The sequence below is a fragment of the Melospiza melodia genome, chromosome 3 (assembly GCF_035770615.1).
Source record: "Melospiza melodia melodia isolate bMelMel2 chromosome 3, bMelMel2.pri, whole genome shotgun sequence".
Lineage (NCBI taxonomy): Eukaryota > Metazoa > Chordata > Aves > Passeriformes > Passerellidae > Melospiza > Melospiza melodia.
The window spans coordinates 111959778-111987030 of NC_086196.1; the positions used below are offsets into that span (position 1 = coordinate 111959778).

The 27253-nt window shown below is 46.7% G+C and overlaps 1 protein-coding gene across 2 annotated transcripts in view; it reads right to left on the reverse strand.

Moving 5' to 3' along the window:
* The window catches only part of SLC24A3 (solute carrier family 24 member 3), a 109072-nt gene that overhangs the window by 56958 nt on the left and 24861 nt on the right, over nucleotides 1-27253 (reverse strand). The window lies entirely within an intron of this gene.

The following is a 27253-nucleotide window of genomic DNA, read 5'->3' on the forward strand; positions in this document are numbered from 1 at the left end:
GGCTCAGCTTATTACTGTTAATTGTATTCCTATGGATTGGAAAATTCTATAAGGAGTCCTAACAAATTAGCAGAAGCATCTTTAAAATATCCACAACAGAGGAACACAGCAATACCCTCTCCTTTATGAGAACCAGCAATGCCTGTGACTTTTCATCACCAGTCAGGACTCACCCACCAGGAGCTGTGACCACTTCCAGGAGCTGTGACTCCTTCCTTCCAAGGCAGAACAAGTCCTGCCAGGCTGCCTTCCCTTCCCACCCCAGCACATTTGCTGTGTTAGAACTGCCAAAGGTTGCCAGAAACCCCTGTGTTAGGTGTGCAGCCTAAGGAAGTAGTCAGGGAGGTACCAGCACAAGGACAGGAGTGAGGAAAACCCCAACAAGCAACACAAAACACTGTGGAAGCTGAGAGACAGCAAAGGTAAATGAGGTGGAAAGGATTCATCCTTCCTCAGCAAAACATCATTATGTCAAAATCCAGTGTTTCCCTCAAAGCTTTAAGAAAAACTCCTGACCACAGAAAACACAAGGGAGGTGTGCCTGCAGCAATATGCAGAATTGTTTGCCAATACACGTGTGTGTGCTTCCCTTCCTCCTGCAGCTGCTTCTGAGACTTTACATTCATTACAGACAGATGATAAAAATACAATCCCTTTATCAAGAGTCTCTGGGAGGTTCAAGGAGCCTGAAGTGCACCTAAGGTAAAGGCACATGGGGAAGAAACAGTACAAAAATAGCATAAGGTGTCTTTCGGGTAGTGGCTGGGAATCCTGGCCCTCCTTCCTGCGCACAGCAGAAATGCCCAGTGCTCCCTCAGGCAGGAAATGCACCTGCTATTCAGAGAAAATCCAAAATGTCCATCAGCACATCCTCCACAACATCATCCCCAACACAAACACATTCAGTGGGTTACATTGGGAAACATGCAATTATAAACTAATGTATGCAAATCTGAAATCTGCTGCATTTTTATTAGCTGCATCAGGTGCAGATGAGTACAGATAAGAGGAGAGCTTTGCAAAACACAGGAGCTCCTTTCTAAGAAGAAATAAAGGGTGCTGCTGGAACACCACTCCAACAACAGCTGCCCTATTTAGTGGATTATAAAAGCCCAGACAGTTTGTTATTTCACTAAAAGCGTCCCCAGCCTTTGTCAGAAAATAGGTGCAGATTTTGCCAGGTTTATTTTGATTGCACAGAAAAAACCCCAACCACCCTGCCAACGAACCTAAACTCAAAGAATAAAAGACTTCTGCCTGATAATCCACTCTGGTCCTGCAGACTTGGCAGGTATCAGATTGGAGCAGGGGAAGGGCAGGATCTTCACAGAGCTTATTTAGCACCTCCCCAGTTCGCTCCTGCATTGTGGGCATCAGGCACAATTCCTGGTGCATTTCCCAGGGGGTTCCAGCCCTTGGACATACACAACTCAGTCTCAGTTTTCAGTTCCTGAGGGTCACATTCCCTGGAAACCAAGAGTGTTGAACAACACTCTTTCAAGGGAGCAGTTCTACCTTGCACTGGGGCAACTTGTAGAACTGTGAATGAATATAAGGATTATTCACATAACTGGAATTAGATGGCCATTAGCAAGGTATGGATTGGCCTTGAAAAAGGAGCTAAATATTGCAGGAACAGATGAGCATTAGGTGTGAGAAGCTGTGCTGTTTTGCACTTGACCCCAGGTGTTCTGACAGGCTGCTGTGCAGCACACGGACCCCACACCTTTTGGGGATACCATCAAAAGGGTATAGCCAGATTCAGAGTCTGGATCTGCACCTGCCAAGAGAAAGTTATTTTAGTCATAACACAATGAGCTGGAATTAATTCTTGTCCTGTTATTCTCAATTAATGTGCAAAATTGGAACCCTGTTCAGCCCAGGCCAGAGGTGACTCACAGAAGGTTCTGCACTGGCTGACACAACACAAACCTGTCTCTGCCCAGGCCAGGTGTGCAGGGAAGGTGCTGCTGTACCTTTCCTTGGGGGTGGCACTTTTCACAACCCTCTTCCAAGCTCCTCCTTTCCCTCTCTCATTTAATGTTCCCACCTCTCCAAAAGGATTACTTTTCCAAAAATCCAGCACTGTACTGGAGCAATAGTTCCAAATGCTGCGACATCCACTTATCTTTTTAGGAAGTCTTTATATTGCTAGCCAGTGTTTCTACTCTGGGGACAAGAAAACCCTTGGGAAATCTCCCACAGCTTTAAGAAATGAAAGATGTTCAGCCTGGTCAGTGAGTTACCAGCACAGAAAACTCACAAATTTACAGCCTTGGTTCGTTTTCTCATGCTGTCCTCACAATTCCTTCTCTATGAATTCTGCTGTTGTCACCTATGACATATATATATATATATATATATATATATATATATATATATATACACACACACACACACATATATATGTACCTTTAAATATATAATATATATATTTAATATATATTTAATATACATATTACTTATATAAATATATATAATATAACATATATATTCTATATATAAATATAGAATAAATTTAAATATATAATATATAAATAATACATATAATATATATATAAATATATTAAAATAAAATATATATTACATATAATATATTATATGTAATATATAAAAATATAATATATATGTAAATATATATAATATATTTGATATAAAAATATAAAATATAAAATTATATATAAATATACAAATATATAAATATATAAATACATACACACACACACACACACACACACATATATATATATATATATAAAAATAATGTTTTACTCTCTACTAAGTGAAAATGGTGCTTACATTGCAGTGGCATAAGCCAAAATGCAAAGAGAGCCAAACAATGGTGATACATCAATAATAAAACATTTTGCTAATGTTTCACTCCTGCCTCCACCTTGCTGCAAAGCAGCAGCTGAAGCAGCACGGGGCACAGAGCCCACAGTAAATCACGCAGCATGCCCAGAGACACCATCCCACACCTTGCAGGGGCTTTTCCAGGCTCTGTGCCTGGCCCCTGGGGGACAGTCACCCAACAGAGGTGGCAGCAAGAGGCAGAGGGGTGGGAGCATCCCTGCTGGAGCCACTGAGGCTGGCCAGGTACCTGTTCCAGACAGAGCAGGTGTGGTGTGAACAGAATGGGAGAGGTCTGTGTTTCTACTGAGTAACTTACGCATGGGCTGGGGGAAGAAAGGAGGGAGGAGATGGAGGAATATGAGATGGTGAACCCTGTGCACCACGGGGAATTCAGAGCTGGCAGCTCATTTGCATGGGAAGTGAGAACAAACATTACTCCCTGCTACTGTGGAGAGAAATCCCAGCCTGAAAGCAGCTGCCAGAGCAGCTCCCAGGGCCCTGCACCCACGGAGCAGCCCCACTGCTGCCTCTCAGCACCAGTTCCAGGGAGGGCGGCTCTGGCCAGGCTGGAGGGCTGTTTTACCTGGGTGTAAACATGCACACAGCCACAGCATGCATGGTTCTGTGGGTGTCCCCAAAATCTGAGCAGCTTGTCATTCCTTACACCTCTGGCTGACAATTTTCCAGAATTTCACATGTTCAGAACTGTGCAGAAAGTGCAAAATGCATCTCCTTTGAAAGAAGCACGTGAAAAGCCCAGCCCTGCACACTCCTCACTCCTCAGAATCAAGTCCTGCTCCATCATGGGGCTCTTTCCCTATGCCAGCTGCACACACACTCTCCTGGTGCTTTCCTCCACTGCAGGAAGCACAGCCTTGAAGGAACAAACCCCTAAACACAAGCAGAGCCCTTGTGAAGTCAAAAAGGTTCTGCCTTGGCTGCAGTGCAAATGAGTTGCTTGCAAGGTCAGAGGTGCATCGAGATCCAAGGACAACAAGCACATATATCTTAGCAAAAATGGGGGAGAAATCAGAAATAATAAATAATATGCTACAGCATATGGGTCAGAGAGAGTTTAAGTCAAATAACAGCAGAAAGTGACCTTTAAAGAGAAGGTTATACTTTCCTTTGTTCAGTACAGGAACTAATTTCTGTCACAGCAAGAATCTGGCAATTGTTTCCCAGGATCTTTGAGCTTTTATCTTCCCGTGTTTCACTTGACCATGCTATAGTTAGGCTGCTTATACATATACATATATATACATATATATATATATAGTATATATAGTATATATAGTATTTTATATATATAATACATACTAGATATAAATTTATATTTATATGTAAGTATACGTTTATATATATATATTTTATATTTATATATGAATATATATAAATATATGCTCTATTACAATATATATTATATAATATATAATATATAATATATATCTAATATAAAATATATCTTCTATATATTATATAGACCATAATATATAAAATATATATATGTAATACTATATATATTATCTATATTTTATATAATATATATAATGTATCTATATAAGCTGCTTATATTTTTTATATAATTTTTATAGATACAAAAAATATTTTAAATATATATATATATGTATATATATAATGTATGCTTAAGCTGACAGAGGGCAGGGGTAAGAAATTCTTCCCTGTGAGAAGAAAAAGACCAGGCTGCCCAGAGAAGCTGGGGCTGCCCCTGGATCCCTGCAAGTGCCCAAGGCCGGGTTAAATGCAGCTTGGAGCACCCTGGGATAGTGTCCCTGTCCATATCAGGGCGTGCCATTTGTACAGGTTTTCATGTCCCTTCCAACCTTTCTGGGATTCTGCAGCAGATTTTGCTCTGCTCTGTGCCCCATCCTGAGCAGCAATTGCTCCCTGTGAGAGGCAGCACAGGGAGCTATCAGCACAAGTGCCAGTGGTACAACTTTTACAGACCTGAGTGAAAGCCCCACAGCTGGTGCTGGATCAAGATGTTACCCTTGACAAATGCAATGCTCCTGCAAAGCGATCCATTATCAGCCACGCACTCTGGGCAGAAATAGCTGGTACAAGGAAGGCTCTTAACAAAATCAAACAAGAAGAACAAAAACCAAGCAAGAAAAGAACAAATCCCTGGCTGGTTCCTGTCCTCAAACGAACTGCCAGAAATTCCTAATAATTTACTGGCTTAATTACAGCTATTCTGGAGTTCCCAGACTTCTTCTGATTTGGAATGGAATACAGTCCCTCTTTCATTAGCTTTATTTTGGGTAACAAATATTTATATTGTGCTCCTATCCATGGGCAGGCTAACCAAAAAAGGCAACTTTACAGAAGCACTTCTATAAAGCCACCTGGAAAGGAAGAGATGCTGCTGTCACCTCTCTGCTTTTCTGAGGGGGTGGGAAAGGGAGGGACTTTTTAACCTCTCAGCATCCCAAGTACTCGATGCAGGGATGCCATGAGCTCAAAGGAGGGGAGCAAATTCCCCTGGGAATACAGGGGTGGGTGGGAACCTGGATTGGAGCATATTAAAAAAAAATCCCAAAACAACCTCCTGCAAAGAACCAAACTTTTGGATTTTGCCAGAAACATGTTTAAAGTTGTGGCTTAAACACATGGTCAAGGAATAGAGGCAGCTTCAACACGGGCTGGCTTTGGCAAGCAGCAGGGCAATGCCACTGTGAGCACCTGGAATGTGGCACAGGGACAGCACCTTGGGCCAGAGGAGGATGTGAGTGGGACAGAGACCCTGGAGTCACAGAACCCTTTGGGCTGGAAAAGCCCTCACAGGTCACAGAGTGCAGCCCCCAAGCCAGCACTGCCCTCCTGCCAAAGCAGCCTCTGCTCCAGGCCTCCCCCAAAGCCATCAGGGCAGGGATTTACTGCCTGCAAATGAATTTCAACATTTGAACTGTCCAGGTTCATCTGTGGAGCAGCTCTAATATGCTTTAAGCTCTACTGAATGTATAAATGCTTAAAGCTATTACAATCTCTGCTATTTTACATTAGGCATCCCATTAACTATTTTCTTACTTTGATGTAATCAGTGTTTACCATTATTTGGAGATTGGTTCTGGATAATGAGGACACATGGCCTGTCTCCTCTAGAGGCCCAGAGTTGGTTGAAAAGGCAGGGCAGCCCTGCTATGACAGAGAGCCCCTGACACCCTGGGGAGCACAGGACAGGACCCAAAACGTGTTAGGATTTTCCATTTAAGCTTAAATGACACCCAGAGGATCTGGTTCCTTTCCCTCTCAGCCACAACAGAAGCAATTTTCCTTTCCCATTTCCAACACAAGGTGCTTAAAGTGCTCAGGCACTTAAATCTTATGGAAATTATGTTTAGCAAATCAGAGACAGTTCCATACTTCAGACATCCATCATTTAGCTCTTTGCATGTAAAACTGGCAGGGAAAATTTCCATTCCAAGATTGCAAGGTTAAAATGCTACACCTACCTAAAGCTTCTATAAAAGGAAATTAGAGCAATTCTTTACTTTGATAGAACAATAAAAGTACATTAGAAGGGAATTCTTGGGGGTGTAAACATTAGCATGGGAGGGATTTTTAGGTGACAAAGCTTTCAGGATGACAGCTAACCTTTTCCAAAGCATCCAACATCGCTGGCTTCAGCTTGTCTTGGATCAGCCACAAGCCCAGCTCTTCTGGAACAGAGCTGCAGTCAGCTCTCTGCCTGGCTGAAACCCACAGCACAGGGGTCTTACTTGTGCCCTCATCACATCTCCAGCTCCTTTTGCAGTTCACTGGTATTTCTGAACACCCCTCTGCTCCTCCAAGCGTAGCTCAGACTCTCAGCTCACACCTGACAGGTTCCCCAGAGTTACCTGCTCATGGTCTGGCCATTATTTAATCCAATTTTTCCAGTTTTACTGCACTTTGATACAGTAGCTGAAAATGTCCAGGTTCAACTGGGAGGTTTCTCAGCCCCCTTATTATCCTGCCACCAGCGATTCCCTTACTCCAGGCTGAGATTTCAACAATTTTCTCAGTGTTACATGCATTCATCATGCACCTGGCAATGACCATCTCAGAGAAGACTGAGACACGTGCTGTCCCAAGAAATGGGATGAAATACAATATTTCTAAAAAGAGTCTGGGCAACTGCACACCATTCTGCTGAGCAGAGTCAGATGGGAACTGGGGATGGCTGTGGAAAGGAGAGGACGCAGCAAGCAAGATCTTCAATGGATGGGAACCACCACAGCCTTGTCTGAACAAACTAATTGCTTTCCAGCAATTAGCACTGACTAAGGACCAATGTGACTCCCACAGCAAGGCTGTCACAACACCCTTTGGAATCAGCGCCCTCAGAGGGCTGAGGTCAGTGAAACTGGGGGTTCTGGCTCTCCAGCACAGCCTGACAGAGCACACACTTTCTGTTCCCCACACCTCACCTCTGAACTGCACAGGAAGCTCGAGAGATTTTTTGTCTCCTTTGTAATTATCTATATAGTGCCATTCTTCCTTCTTACTCTCATTTTGTCCAGAAGAGCATCCCTGATGGGGGAGCTCAGTGCTGCTGAGGGGACCAAGCCAGAGAGCGAGCACCATCAGGGTCCAGATCTTTGGAAAACCCACACCCAGGCTTTACTCTGTGTCACATGGCAGAGCTGGGTCCTGCCCTTTCCTCTGGGGTCCCACTGACAGATTTCAGTTTTGCTTTCCTCTTTTCCTCCTAGCTGGTTCCTACAGGGAAGAAGAAGTGGTTCAGCTTATTCTGTGACTGTGGGGAAAAGTGAACACGCAGCTCATGCAGATGAAGCAAAGTACATAGCAGGTCCCTCTGCAGTTATGCATTTTGCTTTATGGTGACAGGCAGGCTTAGAGCCCAATCTCCAGCATAAAAATCACATCAATCAATGTCAACATACTGTTCATACATCAGAAAGACAATACTGGCTTTAAATAGGTACCAGTGGTTGCAGAAGACGAGTTTCCAGAACTCCATCTCCGAAGCGCCTTTCATCTCACCCAGAAACTGAAAGCCCCTAAATATAGGACTACTGTTAAAAATTCATGAGCTTCAGCAGCTATTTATCAAAGTCATGGGAATAGGATATTTTCATGATAGTGAATGGCTTGACATTCATTACTAATAAGCAAATGTGCCCTTTATTACCATTTTAGAAGAGAACATCGCTACTGATACCCAAGGAACATTGCTATACCACTGGGCCTCAGCATTAGCTCTGCTACAATACACACAACACTCCTGCCATCTGGATGCCTCATGCTTGTTAGCTCCCAAATGATGATGTGCACGAAGCCAGCTCCCTGGAGCTTGACCACACCAGGCTGCTGGGAAGCTCTGTCCCAAAGGTGGGACTCCTCTCCAGGAGCTGTACCCCAGATCACTCCTACAGTGATCCCTCCTCCCTCCAGGCCCCTGGGTGCCCTCAGCAGAATCCCAGCTCCTTGGTGGCAGTGGCCACTGGACACAGGCAACACCCCCTGCTCATTGCAGTGACATGTGTCCCATGGCAGGTGACAATGCTGACTGGGCCATCATCAATGGCAGCTCCTTCCACACCCTCCCACCAAAATAATTGGACCTTAAAGGATCAATCAGAATGAAGAAGGGAAAGAATAGTTCTTCTCTGTGATGGTTTAAGTTTCTCATGTCTTTTATACATGCAAACATTTATACACTTTCTGCGTTGACATTGAAAAAGCATTCATTGCTGTCTGCTGGAAGAAAGGAGAAGCAGAGAGGAAGGAGGAACCCCCTCACCTCCCTCACATGACAAGACAAAGCTGGACACAAAAAAGGTTTGATTTCAGTGGACCTCCAAGAATTTGTTCTTCCAAACAATCAGAGGGAGCTCCAAGGGCAGCTGTAATTACATCTAAATCCCCACACAGGCAGAACTCTTTTATGTGTGGCTGAAGAAAGGACCATCTGTTTTACTAAGGTACTACTGGGCTCTTTTTTAATTTTCTGTTTTATCCCAATTATATCCTTTCCTCCCCTTCCTCCCTAAATGGAAGCACTGCATTGCTAATATCCAGAGTCTTAAAATAAGATTATGTTTTCAAATGAGAGAGTCTTTAAAGTCTTTAAATACCTTAAAACGGTGAGCCAGTCTTTCAATCAGTTCCTGAGGATACACTTACAACTTCATTTATTCTGGAAGAGCCTACATTTACCAGGCAAAAAAATGAGAAGCATTCAGGGGAAGTGCCTCCAGCTCCTCCTTTGATGAGCAGCCCAGAACCTCCCTCTGGTGCTCCTCCAGAGCTCCAGACCTGCTGAAGGAGGAGAAGGGAGAGTGTGGTCCTGGTTTCAGAGGACCACTGGCCACCGGCCAGCAGGAAGGGAACCATGACACAGCAATCTGTGGGGGCTTTTAAGCTATTTCTCCTCTTGCAAGGAGGAGAAATAGTTTAAAAGCCTCCTAGGTCTGTTTTGCACAGCAAAATCCTGTGTCACGGAAAGGCCAGCTTGTCAGGGTGGTGCTGGCACTGCTGATGCTGCAGCTACAGCTGGAGACAGACAAAGAGCACCCCAGAGATGCTCTCCCATCAATGCCTTACCTGATACCTTCCATTTTACACCAAATATCATCCACCTCATCACCCTGTTCCCCCTCCTGCCACCTTGCCTTGCCTTCCAAGATGGAAAAACAAGAAGGCAGCATTCCTATCCTCAAGGAAAGGAATTCCTTCCTTTGTGTGAAGGAAGCCAGACATGACACACACTCTGCACAGGCTGGAATGGCAAAAGGGTCACATCATGCACAAGAATCCCTCATTGCATGTTGCTTCTCACTGAGCAAACTCCAGAGATTCCCAAAGACCAGGGCCACGAGCTCACATCCTTCTTTCTCTGGCAGCTCTGGATGCACTCCTGGGATGAGGGACCCCGGTGCACTCACTGGGTCTAGGACAGGCTCCCACACAGGGCACTGACCTGCTGGGCCCAAATATTGACTGTGTGCTGTTGCCTTACACAAAATCCATCAATCCCACCCCATTCCAACACACAGCTCATAAGAGCAGCTCATTAAAACCACCCCTTCTGCCTGCTGCACAAACACCTGGGCAGGACAGTGCTGGTTCCTACAATCTGCTATAGAAACTTGCTCCTCAGCTAGGACTGGGACCTTCCTGAGCCACAGGGAAAATGCAAATGCTTAAACCTCAGCCATTTCATATTGTAAATTCACAGCCCAACTCCACTTCCTAACAATGCACACACATGCTGCACTAAGAAGTGGCCCAGAGTCCCTGAAAGCATTAATATAGAGAAAATCCACTTGCACAACACGTGGCTTTTAGTTTTAATGGCTGCAAGGAGAGAGAAGATGCTTAAAGCAAAGCTAGGGAGGATGGCAAGCATCTCCTTGCATTTCAGCAGGCTACAGAAAAGCAACTGTACCACTCAAGATGCACAGCCAGAGAGGTGCTAAAGGCACAGACAGCCCAGTGAGGGACACAAACCAGCTTGGGATGTGAGCAGGGACACAGAGGGGACACTCCAGAACCAGGCTGTGAGCTGCTCCCAGTGATTCATCCTGTCAGGAGGAGGCATCCCTCAGCCACACACAATGATCCAGGCTAATTTCCTCTGCTGACCTATACACTGCTGTGTCACACTCGGGGAACACATGCCAGACACTTTCAAAGAGCTTTGGGGAGCTTTAGCCAGAAGGGCAATGGATTTCAGTGGCAATCACACAGCTAAATACCACGTTTCCCTTGGTGGCATAACCTTTGCATAACTGTTACACTTCCCTGCCATCAATAATCTGCAAACAGCCTCAAAAAGGCCTCTCATCTCCCTTGCATGAGCCATTTCAGGGGCACACCTGCTAAGAGACCCTGTGCACCCCAATGCAGTTTCTGAGGGTGTTATTCCCAGGTGCCATTCCAGCCATGCAGGAGCCCAAAGCACAGCACCTCTCTCTGCCTGGTTTCTGTCAGATCCAAGGTGAGGATGCAGTGGAGATGCAGAAATGTGTGTGCAGAGCAGCTGGAAGCCCTTTCAGCAGGGAAAACTCTGGCTGTTTGCAGAGACTGAGGGCACAGCACACCCCCATGCACTGCCAAGCTTCGGGGCACGGGGTTTTGCTGGTGTACAAACCTTGGGCACGAAACAGTGAATCCTGGGGCTGCAGTGGAGTGGGAAAAGGGGATTGCTGAGAGCCAGGCAGGGCATGGCTGTGCATGCTAACAACCTGCTGCATGGCAGGGCCCTCCATGGCTGGAATGACACCAGAGAGCCCCAGCACTCTCAGAGGAGAAGCACCACAGGCACAGCAGCAAACAGATCTTCGTGCCCTGACACACACACAGCAGGGGACTCTGCACAGCAGCACCTTTCTACTCCCAGTTCCACACCCAAGGCTCTTCCTTGGGCTGCAAACCCCTCTCAGCCCCACCAAGGGAAGTGGAGGGCAAAGCACAGCGAGCACAGCCATGAGATCTACACAGGAACAGAGCAGTGAACAGCTCCTGACTCAGGTTTTGTTGGTGAGGGAAGGAAAAGCTCTACAACATTTTATCTACACTTATCTACATTTATCTACACTTATCTGCATTTATCTTTTTTTATTCTATCTGGCATCTCTGTGGCTAAACTGGATTTCCTAAAGCACAGGGGGCAGCAGCAGACTTCACTGTCACCCAGGTGAGATGCACGGGTGTCTCAGAGAAAACAAGATGACAACACCACGGTGCTTGGCAATCTCCTGCTCTGTTCTCCAAAACAGCCTGAGTTTTTAGAGGCTTTAAAAGCCAAGAAGCTCTCCTCCAACCAAACAATGTCATGATTCTGTGATAATTAACACAACCAACAGAAACCTGCCCTGTGACAGCAGTGACCAGAGTGACCCAGCACTTCCCTGGTGACACAGAGCCCAGCAAGGAGTTGGGGTCACCAAACCAGGAGGGTAACAGCCTGCTGCTGGCCAGGATCAGTGCATCCCTGCATTCCTGCACAAAACCAGCTCCAAAATGATGGATGGCACACAGCAGTTGCTGGCAGCTGCAAATTTGGAACTGAGCAAGAAGCAACCAAGTATTTGGATCACAGATACCCATCTGTTCCACTTCTAAGGCTCCTTTCCATGAGATTTCCCAAACTGCTGCAAAGAGCTGACAATCCTCTCGAGGCACAGGCATCACCCCTGTCACTCCACTGAGCAGCACAGAGGTGCAGGGGGGTGAAGTGACTCATGAGATGGCAAAGCAGCACGAAACCAAGGCACTGCCTTGCACACTCACAGATTGAAATGCTTTCTCTCCTTTCCCCCAGGCTCAGCATCATCACCAGAAACAGCCCCACCCCTTCCAAACCCCAATAAAAACCCTTCAAGCTTGATGCTATGAGACTCAAACCACAAAGCTTTTATGGAAAACTAAATTATTTTCATTAAATGCTTCCCTCCTGCCTCCAAAAGCCCTGATTTTATTCAGCTCTCTGCAGAGAATTTCCCTGTCGAAATTTGGCTCAGCCAGAGCAAACCAAAACCAAGGGAAGTTTTTCTGCTGACTGTTTTAATCCACCTGAAGCCCTAAACATATAGGGCTGGCTGATTTTTAGGGCAACAGTGCAAGCTGGGAATAGGACAGCTTCAGAGGTCTGGACCCCTTGGAGGGGACATGGATGTGGAATACAGCTCAGGCATTGAGGGACAGAGGATCTGACCACCCCAGTGCTGGGTTATTCTGGTGGAAATCTGGGATGCACACTTCAGCTTGCTGTCAATGCCATAATTTAGTGCTGAGACTGAGAGCAGCATGTGACCCCCCAGAACTACCCAAAGGCATCTCCATTTGTACAGAGTGACTGGATGGAAGGAAGTTCCCTGCCCAAACCAGAGCAGGAACACCCTGGTGCAAGGCAGGGAAGCACATTTTCCCTCTTCCCTTCCCACACCTGACTTTTCCCTGGCCCACTGTGCAGGTGCCTGGGACAGAGCCCTGGATGCCAGAGCACACACTCTTCCCAAGGCACACACTGCTGACACTGTGCCACTGCCATGAAAACAGGACACACTTTGTGCTCTTCCCACAGCAAGGCTCCATTGATCAGCAAAGCAGAATATTTTTGCCCCAGCCACGGGGAAGGAATTAATCTGCAAAGCAGCATGCCCTTGGATGATGCCTGGGGAAGGCATTACCATCCCCACCTCGTGCATTTTCTGATGAGTTTCCTGAAAGGCTTCCTAGCCCTGAGCAGGGAAGGTTTTGCTGTACAGGACAAGGCTCTCTGGCACTCCACCACAGCAGCCTGCTCTCCATCCAAGCACTGCAGAGGCCAAGTTTTCCTTTTTCAGCTGTATGATATACACAGCTGGAGGTCTAGTATGTGGATAGGATCCCCAGGGAGGGTTTGTGGTTGGCTGGGAACATTTCCTAAGGTGTTTTTGAAATCTCTTTTAACTCTGAGATTTTTTCCCCTCTTCCCTGTTGTTCCTCTTATTGCTGCCAAGCTGAAACATAATGAGTTCATTTAAACTGGAAGTGGAAAGGTTTGCAAGGGATCTGTGAAGCTTTAGCTGTTCCCATATCAGGGACAAGGGCAAGCAGGTCTGGCTGAAACGTCTCTAACAACAGCAATATTTCAAACAGAAGAAAGAACCACCCAAACTCTCTAACACTGAAATTTCCATTTCAGCAGTATTTCAGTGCTTGTCAAGCTCCCCAGCGAGGCTTTACCTGAGCTGACCTTCCATGATCTCCCTGGCACCAGGCCATGGAGGGAATCCCCAGACTCTTTGCTAGGGTCCCATCACTCAAAACAAGAAAATCAACAGCTCATAAACACCGGAGAAACACCAGGAATACAAAGCACTCCCAAATCACACCTCTTTCTTGTCCTTTGCTGCCTACTGTGCAATTTACAGTTTTACTTTTATTGCCTGGCCACCCTCAATGCCACAGGAGTGCAGTCAGCAACAGCAATCTGCCTTTTGCTGTCACATCACAGACACGACAGGGATTTGCTAATCAGCCACTCCTGCTCGCTGCATATTCCTGGTTAGACCTTTCCCCACCCAGAACAGGACATGAGGACACAAAAAACCCATGGTTAACATCCTCATTGCTCAGCAAAGAGTCAGGAGACTTCACCTCAGCACCAACCACGCTCTGCTGGGCCCGGCATGGAGAGAAGGACCAACTTTGCACCTTTTATAACTCAACAAAATACACGTGCAAAAGGGTTCTCCCAGTGTCACCAAGCCGGCTGGTGGCAGATCTGGAATGATAAAGCTTCAAAATTCCTGCTCTGCTGATTTATTTTGGCTGCCAGTCCTACATCTGATGAGCCCTGTGTGGCACAAAAGGCTGCCCCAGCTCCCTGTGATTTTAGAGATGGCCGACACTCATTGTGTTGGTGCTGCATTTCAGTGCACTGCAGAGACCAAAAGGTTTAGATTTTTTTTAAACCAAAAAGTTTAGATTAATTTAAAAAGCACATTAGACTAACTCGTGGGAGACTGGTCCTGTCAGTGCCTCTCAGACTCCTCAGTTTGGACACAACTGGTAAAGAGCAACTAGTTCTGCTGGAGCTGGGATAGAAAACCAACCTCTGGCCTAGACCACTGCACAAACTCTCTATACCTCCTAAATACACCAAGCCACACACCTGCAGCACTTTCCCTGTGGGGCAAGATCCAAAAATAGCCAGATTGTGCATACAATGCCTTCTGAGCTGGCATCCAGCAGTGGCAAAGGTCAAGTGTGCTTTGTTTTGGCACTGCTCAAGCAAGCCTGCCCCTTTCCAGAGAGGGCAGCCAGACCAAAGATCCTATTTCCAACACCAGCCACAAAGTTTATGTTTCACCTCCATCCTTGGCAGCTGTTTGCAGCTTTTACTGTTTACCCTCATATTTATTCCAAAAACAACACAACGTGCTCAACAAGGCTATGTCAGGAGAACGCAGCACACAAAATAATATCAGCAGGCAGGTCACTGGAAGTTTAGTGGCTGGGTGCCAATCAGATAATGATCTGCAAGCTGTTTCTCAACACGTGGGTGAGCACATGGGACCCTGGGCTGCAAGCAAAAGGCAGGTTTTTTTCTAGGAGATGAAGCACTCTCAGCACACCAAGGTACCAGCCCACGGAGTGATGGAGTTACCTGAAGCTGTGCTCCCCTTTTTGTCTCATGGCAGTTCATTAAAAAGAAGAGAAGCACCTTCCCACCTGAATACTGAGCCGCCAGAGCTCTCTCCTGGTGCTCCAGGAATGCCTGGGGCAGAGCATCCACAGGGTCCCTGAGAGCCCTCAGCTCCCAAGGCAGGGATTCCTCCACCCAAGGAAGCTGCTCCAGTCTGGCACCTCCATGAACCATGAACACCTCCCTGTACTCTTGTAAAGCCTTTCTGCACAACACTGGATCTGACCTGGGACCTCACTGGTCCCACTTTGGGGCTGGGCTGGTTTTCCCTCTCAACCCTTTCTAGGGAAGATCTTCCCCACTGCCTATCTTGTGGCTAAAATTTCTTGTTTCCAGCCTGTGTTTATCCATTGCCCATTCCTATCCCTCGCTGTTGTGCCAATCCTGCCCACAAGTTTAGTGCTCCTCCTTGGGTATGCACAGATAGCGCTTGATTTTTTTTTTTTAATTATTGCACCAAATAAGGCCAAGGTGTTGTTTTCTTGTTCCGAGCCTCCACAGTCCCCTGATTATCCCAGTATTTTCCATTTACCTGCTCCAGGCTGAGCTCCTTCCTCAGTGTGCTGACACTGCTGCAGCGAGCAGTCCTAACAAGCTCCCGGTAGAGCTGTGGGCTGTGAACATTTTCTGATCCCTGCTGGAAATGCGTCATGTGCCAGAGCTCAGGCACTGGCTGCCCTCTGTGCAGGGGCTGTGCTGGGAGCTCCTCTCACAGCTGTGGCTGCTGTGCTCATCCTCATGGCAACCTGGGTCTGCTCCATCCCAGCTCAGAGCTGCCGCCTTCCAACCTCTGTACACAAACCACCACCACATACATGGAAAACAACCAATCCCACGACCCAAATCTGGATTAACTCATCTATTAAATTGTTTCCAAACTGCCTGCTTCTGCAATATCTTAAACTTCAGTTGGGCAGTGCAGATCCTGCCTGAGGGATTGATTTACTCCCCCAGTGGTCCCCAGCAAGTTTGGAAAAGGCATGGACTCACCCTGTGCATCCTCTCCCTACTTCACACGTCCATAAGAGCTCAGAGTGCATTTTATCCAACAAGTTCCACTTCACAGTGACTCTCTCCCTGTGCTGTGGAAAGATGTGGAAGCCCAGGGCACTGGGAATATTTCCCTGTCTGCTCTGGGGGGCCCTGACCCCCAGGGCAGCACTGACTTTGACCCTCACTCATGGAGAAAGTTTCCTAGACTCCAGAATAGACTGGAATCCACAAAAGTGTGAAATAGATTATAGAGAGCAGTGTAGGTATGACACTTGGGTGGGAAATTCAGGTTTTGGGATTTTTAGTATGTGGCGGATGGAAGCAAGATGGAGAGCACAGGGTGTCAATCTGGGTTTCTTCTTCATGCTTCTTCATGGGCTTGGGTGGCATTTTGTGATTGGGCAGAAAACTCCACATTGTGGGCTCCTTGGGATCAGTTATTGGGTTAAAAGGGAAATAATCCAGGTGTCAGCTCTTAATTGGATGGTTTAGGTTTACAAGACCTTGTAACACAGGCCCATGGCCAGCATGGAGGGGGCATTCCTTCCGGCCATCCACAGAAGAAGTGACTCAGACGTGGAGAAGTGGCTCAGGCCACACCTCACAGAGCTGTCCCCTCTCTGATACATGACCAACGCCATGCTGTGTTTCATTCCAAACAGCAGGGACGAGAGAACATTCCTGAGGATGCCCAGGCTGCAATAAAACCCACCTGGCTCCTCACCAAGGTACTCCTTGTGTTCCTGTCAGGAGCGAAGAGCTGCTTCTGACGGCAGCAAGGGAGAGGGGACAGAGCACACAAACACAGGAGGACAGCAGGTGAGAGCAGGCACATGGTAACAAAAGTAAAGTAAATCCCCTAAAAGGCTGGCTTGGAAAGGTTACAACTGACCCCTGTTTTACTGAACATAACTATTCTCTTGTTCAACAAGGTAGATGCAATTATTTCTAGCTGCAATTACTGAATTGCAACATTTTTGACTCCTTAAGAAAAGCAGCCTGATCTCTCCTAACCATAATCTTTTGCAGAAAAGATTCTGCTACCTGCACAGATAATTCTCTCACTGGGGGCAGTCCCAGGAATCTTGCTGGCAAACCAAAATTTTCTATGTGCACTCTAGTGGTATTAGTTAAGTAAAAAGAGGGGGTTTGATCATTTTCCCTTAAAATAACCATCTGCAATACACAATTGCAGGTAAAAGACAAACAGATCAGGAGATTAACTCTCCAGAGGCAGACAAATGCCATCTGGTTCATGAATAATATTCCAGGTATGACACTCTTATGGCAGATGATACATCTTTCGACATACACAAATGTGTTTTGCTAAAATAAATAACTAAATAAATGAATAAATAAATAGAAATATTGCTTAAAAGCTGCCTTCCCTCAGGTAAGACTCCATAAACCCCCAAAGCTGCCACAGAGCCCTGCATTCCTCAATCAGGGCCAAGGAGTGATTGTTTTAAGCTGAAGGAGGGTGAGTTTACATCAGATATTTTAAAATTACTTTTACAATGAGGATGCTGAGGCCCTGGCACAGAGAAGCTGTGGCTGCCCCTGGATCCTGGGAAGGGTCCAAGGCCAGGCTGGACGGGGCCTGGGGGAACCTGGGACAGTGGAAGCAGTCCCTGCCTGTGGCAGGGCAATGAGATGAGTTTCAAGGTCCCTTCCCACCCAAAGCAATCAGGAATTCTGTCCTAAACCCTGCCTGGCACTTGCTGCTGTGGCTCAGGGGCACATCTGGCCCTGAGACCTGGAAAGCAGAAGAGCTTTGGGCCCTTCAGCTGGAATAAAGACACCAGGAAGGGTCTTCATAGCATTCACTGTGGATTTCAGTCCTTCCCCTCCATTTCATGCTGCACCTCCTCTCAGCAAGGGAAGCCATTCCTTTCCAGCCCAGTAAATCTTTTTGTTCCAGGGAATCCTAGAGCTAACTTGCCTTTCACTGCTGGAAATTGTTCCCATCAGGAATGCTGAGTCAGGATCCCCAAGTCTGGAGCAGTTGTGCTGTGGTTAAAAACAAATCCATCATCTTTCAAGACTTTCCCTGTGTTATCTGCAGGCTTTGCTGCCTCACTAGATGTTATTGCATTATTTCCAAATTTCCCACAAGGCTCTTCAGTCTTGAATGCCTCACAAAAACACCAAGTTACATTTCACAGAAAACCACAGAGTATTTTCCTCAAGTTCACATATCAGACAAGTTACTGGGCAGAAAGATGAACACAAACAGCTACTAGGAAATTATTACAGACACCAAGAAGCAAAATGAAGATTCTTCTTTTGTTCCAAGCAAAAAAAACCTTGACTCAGCTACACAAAGGTGGGTGTGAGTGTGAGTGGCCAGCCTAGCAGCTCCTGCTGCCCCAGCCCCTGAGGCTCCAGGGTTTGCAAAGTGTGAAAAATGCATGTATTTTATGATTGGCTTTTCACAAATATTAAAATGAATATTATATGTGTTTTGTTGGAAAGTAATGCTGTGTTAATTCTCTTAAGTGATGTGTTAAATATAATTTTAGGTTATAAAAAATGTTAAAATAGAAACTATGTTATGTAGGATACTTTTTTTAAAGAAAGGACTGGTAGTGAGATAGCAGCCACAAGACACCTCAATCTTTCAGAGAAAAAGAATTTATTGCTCCATTATCAGAAGAAACAAACTTCTTCCCACCTCGAAGGCGCTGTCAGGATTCAGAGGAAGAAGCTGACACTGACCAGACAGAATCCTGTGTTTGAATGGAATTTATGCATCATGGATGAGGTGTATGAATATGCAACAGGCTGCTGCTTTTAAGGGTTAATCCTTTGTTAACGTGGGTCCTTTTTTGGGCTGGTGCTGCCCAGAAAAAGATACCCAGATGTCCGTAACTCTTTGTCTCTATTGTCTCATATTGTCCTAATTCAAATTGTCCAAATTATTATTACTCTAATAGTATTACTATTTTTAAAACCATTTTATTACGATTAAACTTTTAAAATTTTAAAAACAAGTGATTGGCATTGTTCACACAGAACGTGCCCAAGACAACTAAAAAACCACTGCTGCTGCTGCTGGCCACTTTTGGATTGGGGTGTTTGGATTTTCTAAAAATTTAATTCAACTAAGTCCCTGAATACTGATTAGATCTAAGCCCCAGCCTAACCCCTCCAATGTTATGTAATCCCTAAAATCCAAAAAGCCTTGAAAAGCTTAAATGTGACAGCGCTGGTGATGTCATGCAGCTGAAAGGTTTCCATGGAAACCCCTCCTACCGCTGCCATATGCCTGTGGCTCCCAGTGCCCAGCGGCCTCTGCACAATGCCCCCAGCCAGCACCACCACAGCTGGGGAGAGCTGGGAGGCAATTCCTGCAGCCTGCCAGGTGCACCCCAGCCCGCCCTGCTCCCCAGCCAGCCATGCCAGCATAAAAACCATCAGTGCCCAAGAGATTTCCCCATCAGAACTCCTTAGAGGAGCAGGCAATGCTTGTGAAAAGGGGACACTCCGTCCTGGCTCCCTCTGAGGCACATCCCTGTCCCCATTCCCAGCTCCCATCCCACATGCCAGCTGCCCTGCAGGACAGCCTGGCAGCACTCACTCAGTGCCACCTCGCACTGCCAGAGGGTCAAACCCACTTTCATCACAAGCAAGTTAAAGAGCAAAACCAGGAAAATCAAGCGAACGTCAAAAAGCGCTCCTGAATCCCCGTGTTTGCAGAAAAGAGCTTAAAAACCTCAGGTTTTTCAGGTTTCTCAACTAAAAGAAGAAATCTACTGGCTTTAAAAATCTGCTTTTCCCCCCTCACTCCTTTTCACCAGCCTTGCTATTCCTGCAGCTGTAAGGCTTTGTGGTTTTTTCTAAGGAGTAAAGCACAAATTTCTGACGTATCTCTGCCGGAGCTCAGCTGACAAAACTAAAACAAATGCAACAAATTAAACTCTGGGATAATTGAAGATGCAAGCAAAGGGACGGCCCTTACGACTTTATTTTTCCTCAAAGAAATTGAGAAACTCCCCCTGTTGAAGGGTTCTGCATGTTTAATCATCCTCTCCATGCAGGGCATGCCCTTATGTAAGGGTTACAAACCCATTCCATGTGTAAGGGTCATAAACCCATTCCATGTGCTCAGAGACATTCAGTGCCTCTGCCTGGGTCAGAAACCCCTGGGAGAGCTCAGCTCAGCCCCAACACTGAAGACCACCCCACATATCTATGATTTTACTGCAGACCACACAAATTACGCTCCCCAATGGAGCACAGACGGCCAGAACCTCTCCTGCCTCCCCCAACACCAGTTCAGCTGAGCAGAAGGGCCAGACCCTTCCTTACCTCACCCTGGTTTTCAAAGACAAAGCCCTGGCAGGGAGCAGGGGCATCCAAGACCTGCTTTGTCCCACATTTACCCTCCAGAGTGGTTTCCAGCAGAGGTTGAGGAACTCAAGATGGATTTTTTAAGAATGCATCACGTACACTTTGGCAAAAAAGAGAATAGCCTCAAAAAAGCTTGAGGGAAGCATCAAGCTGTTGTTTCCTCATCTCCCATGAAATCCCTGCCAAAAAGCCTATAGCATAATTCAACAAAACCCAACTACAATTGTAACATTTTTCATAATTACATGACGAGTCCAGATTTTTGAGCTTAACATGGATTCCCTTTTTTGGCATTCACAACTTGAACAGTTATACACATGTTCCAGCTTAGTTACCCCCAAAACATTATCCAAACATTACTATTTCAGGACATGCTGTGGGGCAAATAAATGAACCCTTCTGGATTGGGGGCTGGCTGCTTTGGACCATGTGCTTCTTGCCAACCAGGCATGGTTTACTTGCATCCCCCTCAAAGAAATGAACAACACCCTCAGACACAAAGCCCAGGGTGGGGTTTTGCTTTGCTTTCTCCCCTATGTTCTCTGCCAGGCTCAGTGCACCTAATAATAATACTTTTATCATTATTCAGTGCAAGCAGAGGATGAGTGAAGCCACAGCAGCCTCACACAGCCTGCCTGGAAAAGCAATGAAATGGCCAAGCACCAGTGGCAAACACAATGGGAGATTTTGGGGGGCCCATGGGAGTTTGCCTTGACCACACATGGTCCCCTCCCTGACCACACCAAATCCCTCTCTGAGCCCTTATTCCTGGTTGCTTGCTGTGTGTTCCTGCAGCATTTCCAGGGAACAGCTCACAGTGTTGCTCCGTGACTGCCACAGCTCAGTCCTCGTTCCCAGAGCGACGCTCAGGAAGGTTTGCGGCTCCTCTGTTTAATGCCATCATGCTGAAGCAAAGCTCACAGGTCCCACAGCCCAGTTTGCTTGTTGGTTTGGTGCATTTTGTTCAAATTCACGTCACAATTCCCTGCCAGCTCCTGAGGCAGCCAAAGACCTGCTCCCAGGGAAGTCACTTCCCTGTTCTGAAACTGATGTTCTGAACTACAAGGATGTATTATCCCCCGTATTGTTTGTTTTCTTCACAGCTCCAACCCACTTACTCCATTTGTTCCCAAGACAGCCCAGCTCTCATAAACTATCATTTGGTGGCAAGTTTTTGCAGTCAGCAAGCAATAAAATCACCTCAGAGCCTCGTTCTGTAGCAGCAGGATCCCTATGGCATGCCTGATCCCAGACAAGGGCATGCTGCTTGGCCCCAGCTCTAATCAACATCCTTTCATTCACAGGCAAAAAGAAAAGGGAACAGCATAAAGAACTGTGCATTTCTCAGCACAGTGCCTCAGAAATGAACTCCCTCAAAAACACCATCTAGCAAACCTGAACAAAGAAAACCCCACTCCTCCTCAGTTCCTCCCAAACACAGCCAGCCCAGTCAGGAACCATTCCACGTGTCCCCTCTTTCCCTGGCCTCCATGAAGCCAACACCTCCAGCAACAGAGAAATCCCAGCTGCTATCAGTCCCCAAAATCCAGCAGTCCCCAAAATCCCTCTCTCTGTAATCTCTGTGCATCAGCCATGGAGCACAAGGCCTTGCAGGCAGAGGGGTCTGTCACAGACATATTTTATGAAAAATCCTTTTGTTGGGATTTTTTCTCCTGAGAAGCTGAAAGACCTCAGAAACTAAATGTAAACATTGATTATCTGCTGCTGTGGAATGCAACAGGTGCATCTGTGATTGGTCTCATCTGGTTGTTTTTAATTAATGGCCAATCACAGTCAGCTGTCCTGGACTCTCTGATCAGTCACAAGAGTTTATTATCATTCCTTTCTATTCCTTTCAAGCCTTCTGATGAAATCCTTTCTTCTATTCTTTTAGTTTTAATTTATAATTTACTTTTAATATAATATATATCATAAAATAATAAACCAGCCTTATGAAACATGGAGTCAAGATTCTCTCTCATCTCTTCCCTCATCCTGGGACCCCTGAGAACACCACCACAGGGGTCACCCCCACGTAGGCACAGGAAAGTCCATTTATTGTCTGGCTCTTCCCTTACAAGCTAATTGTGCCATTTCTAACACCAGGAAAGCTCTTCTGAATCTCTGGCTAAGCTATCCATACAGGCTTTTCACTGACTCCCACTTATTCTTCCACTAAATATTCAGGCTGGTAAATAAATGTTTTGCCTTCCCGAGCTAATGCATAATGTATAAATCAGCCCCAAACACAAAGAAACCTAAAAACAGTTCTCATAAAAAAGATTGAGATTTTTTTCCATAAACAACAGCTGGCAAATATCTCACAAAAGGGAAAAAAAATAAATCTTTGCAGATACATTTAATTGCTTCAGGATTTAATGCTTCTCCAGACTTGTTTGCTGCAGCCAATGTTAGAAACAAAGAGTTTCAATCCAAAAACTGCAGCTCCATCTCCCACTTCAGGACACACTGCCTGAGGAGAGCTGGAACAGCGCAGGTTTCTCCTCAGCTGTTCCAGCCTTCCACAGGATCCTGGAGCTTGCTCCCAACCTCCTGGGCTGGGAAGAGAATGCATCACCTGTGGCACCATCATGCTGAAATGCGAAGATGAGGGTCTCTAGTATTTTCACCCAAAAATTAAAAATCAGATGAAGCTATTCTGTTTAAATTTTGAGTGAACAAAACAGTATTACACAGAAGATCCAAAAAAAATTAAAAAATGTTTTTAAAAAAGAGAACAATTAAGGCAACAGAGGGAAGTATTTATTCTGACTTTCCTGTAAGTATTTTCACCTCCATACAAACACTGCACAGCCACTCCAGAGTGTGTGTTTGCCTGTGCCAGCACTCTGAGGCCATCCCACTGTGCCTGCTGCTAAGCATGTCAAGAAATAAGGATGGATTTGCCCTGACAGCCACACCTGAGGCTCCACACAGAACCTCCCCAGCAGTTTCTGTTTACCCCAAAAATCAGATGACCTCATTGTCACAGCCCTGAGTGCCCCAGCCCTGCTGCTGTGCCATGAAACTTGTCAGATGGGCAACACCACCCCAAACCATTCCTGAGCTTCCCACACAGCACAGAACCTCCCTCCTCTGCAATTTCCAGCACAAACCTGGCATGGCACACAGCCTGACACCTCCCCAGCACAAGCCTCCAGGTTGTTTCAGTTCTCCACACACTCACGGCAGCATCCTTTGAGCAGTTCACTTAGCTCTTTGAGTTACACAGATAAACAAACTACAAAGTAAATGTTTCCTCTACTGGTCTTGTGGGAGTAGAAAAATAAGGCAGTGTTACTGTTATATTTAATGAAAATCCCTTTGCTAGGATTTTTCTCCTGAGAAGCTGAGAAGCCTCAGAAAAGAAATGTAAACAATAATTATCTGATTGCTTTGGAATGTGGTTTGGAGGTTGCTCACCAACAGGTGCATCTTTGATTGGTTCCATGTGAATTGTTTTAAATTAATAACCAATCCCATTCCAGCTGTGTTGGAACTCTGGTCAGTCACAGGTTTTTTATTATCATTCTTTTCTAGCCTTCTGATGTCTCCTTTCTCTTTCTTTAGTGTAGTTTTAGTATATCCTTAGAAGAATAGAATAGAATAGAATAGAATAGAATAGAATAGAATAGAATAGAATAGAATAGAATAGAATAGAATAGAATAGAATAATAAATCAGCCTTCTAAAAACTTGGGAGTCAATTCTCATCTCTCACCTCATCCCAGGACCCACAACAACAATGCAACAATTAATTACAAGGCAGTAAATTAAACCTGGTCTGCTTGCAAACCTCCTCCCTGTGAAATTGGGCAACAGGCTCTGCTTTAACCCCACCAGCCCTGTGCTTCCCAAGCTCCAGCAGGACTGGCAGCACCCCATTTGTGGGAGAAGGGGATGGCACCAGCCCTGTCCCCCAGAGTGACACCCCAGCTCCATCTGCAGAAGCAGAATCACTGTGGGACCAAAAATCCATGGGGCTGGGAGAAGGAATCAGAGCAACAGGACTTTCTCTAGTTCCACTGGCTGCAGGCAAGTCTGCACCTCCACTGGGAACGAGCCATGGATCTGCAAAATCAAGATAGGATGGGAAACTGACTGACAGCATACACCCTTAAAAGGCCATCTGATGCTGATTTATAGGCCTGAAGCAGCAGGGAATTTCCTACATGGAACAATCTGCCAGGCTAGACATCAATCCTGTCCTCAGCTCTGCTGTCCCTGGCTGGGCAGAGCACTCCAAGTGCTCTACAGAGCAAACAAGACCCAGGCTCTCACATGTGTGCCCCAACACGGGTGCCTGCACACCAAGGGCTCCTCCAGCAGCCACCAAACACCACCAGGAGCTCCAGAGAAGCCTGGCCAGGCAGGTTATGCATAAGGATGTATCACATAGCTCTGTGGGCTGCTGGGTCCTCCTGCCTCCCTGTGTGCTCACCTACTCTTTGATTCTGTTCTGAGGCAGGTTAAATATCCCCGTGAGTCCTTCCCAGGAGACAGAGATTCAATCCAAACCATTCAGCACAGAGGCAGTGGAGGTAGGGCAGAGGATGTACTGGCTTTCAGCAGAAGTTTCACTTGGAATTTATGGGTTTTTTCTAAGAAAAAGTGAGTTTGGAAAGACAGACCTTTGGGTTCCAAAGGAGGAACCCAAGTGCAAGAAGAATATAAAATTAATTCAAGCCAAGGCAGCATGAACAGCTCCATTCCCCCACTGCCAGCTTCCCCCCAAGCACAGCAGTGGTGGCTCAGTGGAACTTTCCATCTCCCAGTCCAGGTATTTGTCAGCTCCTGCATCCTGATTAAATCTGTAATCCTGGTACCTGGGATGGGGGAGAGGGTGAGGTTCAGCATTACCCACAGGAGCCTGGCTCCACAGGGATCCAACAACCTCACTCCAGGACATAGTTCATGGGATGGGATCCACCTGCACTGCCCTGTCCACTGCTCTTTGAGCTCTCCTGTCTGGTCCCTTGCCCACCCCTCAGCTTTTGGGCTGGGGGCACAGTGCAGTGACCAGAAGGGATCTGGCAGCACAGCTGGACACTCTCAGCACACCTGCCCTGCTCACCTGCATGGCTGTGGGTGCCTCCCCTGCCTGGCCCTGCAGCCACACCTCTCTCACAGGCCCATCAGTCCAGGGATGCTGGCAGCCACCACCACATCTCCAGCTGTTGCTATGGCTACAGGAAAGTCACTGCATCCCTGCATGAAGCATCCTGCCTCACTGAGGGTCCTTGCAGCAACCAATTGCCCTGGAGGACATCCTTGAGATCCTGCTTGCTTCAAGAGTGGCTCTGATGTCCTCTCATGGAAATCCAGGCCCCCTCCTTCCCTTTTCCTCAGCACACTGGCCTCCTCTCAAGAGGCAGCACAAAGCTCAGCAACTCTTACTGCAGAGCACAAAGGGTACAGGAAACACTCAAATTCCCAGGGAAAAGGAAACACAAGGAGCTATTTCATACAGAGATACCAGACTTACTGGGAGATGCAAGAGTGCACCAGGAAAGTGTCACTCAGGCCACTGGCCGCATCCCAGGGGCAAACACATCTCACACTCTGCTTGCTCTTTTTCCCTGGGCGTACAGGGAGCCAGAAGGCAGTGTCAGACACAGCCCTCCAGCCTGATCAGCCACCTCTGCCACTGCAGGGCCCTTCTCCAGGCATGCTGTGGTACACTGACATCTCTACCACGAGCACAGGCAGGGATGCCATCAGGCACCCAGCTTGCAGCCAGGTTTTACGGAGCCACAGGCTGAGCTCCCGTGGGCAGCAGCCCCAAGAGACTCCAAAGCAGCCTCCCCCTGAGGGAGCCATCCCTGCAGAGCGACAAGGCACAGGGCTCCCCGTGCCCCAGCCCCCAGGACACGTGAACCCCCACTCTGCTGAGCTGTGCTGGAGTTCTGACCATCAATAATTAATCGCCGCTTTGTTTTCTGGTGAAATTCTAGAGCAGTAATTATCTCTGTTTTAACATAAAATAATGATCACTTTCTCCTTTCCTCCTCTTCTGCTGCCCATTAAGAGATGGGAAGGCAGCACACCTCTGGCTCATGGTTCCTCAGAGCCCTTTGGGAGTGGAGCTGCAGTGCTGGGGAATCACTGGGATGCTCTCCCGGGCCACACAGTGCCTGGCTCACAGGGGACACACACTCATGGGGGCAGGAGCTGATCCTCCAGTTGCTTTCTTCTTAATGAGTGCTAATTAGAAGTGGCCATTCAGGCTGTCAGCAGCTGCCCATCCATCCATCACCAGGTGCCTGGGCTGTTTGTGTTCACCAGGACTGGCTTTGGTTACACTCACTCTGCTCAGGACTGCTCACTTCCCTTTATCCCACACCTCTCTTTTTTCTATGCACATACATATAAAACCAAGGAAAGGGTTTATTCCAGAGCATTTCCCCCTCCGGCAGAGAGGCACAACCACAACTGTGCAAACAACCTTGAGAGTTTCTGGCAGATCCTCATCCAAGCTCATGCCTACAAGGGACAGTGCCAAAACCAATGGTGAGGACAGAAAGCTGTGGCACTGCCTGGACACTACTTTGGGTCACTGGCAAAGGCACTCATTGAGCTGGGGGGCAGCAATTCCCCCAAGAGAGAAGCTACCAGAGAGCTCATGAAGCACTGGGGTAGCTGCTGCCCCACAATCAGCACTTTTTTCCCCAAAGCTCCAGCAAAACCCTTTTAAAAGATATTTGACCCTATCCTGAAATTTTTGGGTATCCGACCATATCCTAAAATCCTGACATTCAGGATGGAAATGAAACCAAATCTGAAAACCACCCAGTATCCCTGGATGAGCATCCACAGAGTGCTGAGCAGCTCTCCATGCTGGTGTGTGCCTGGTTTGAACACTCCAAGCAGCTGGCACCTTGTTCTGTTACTT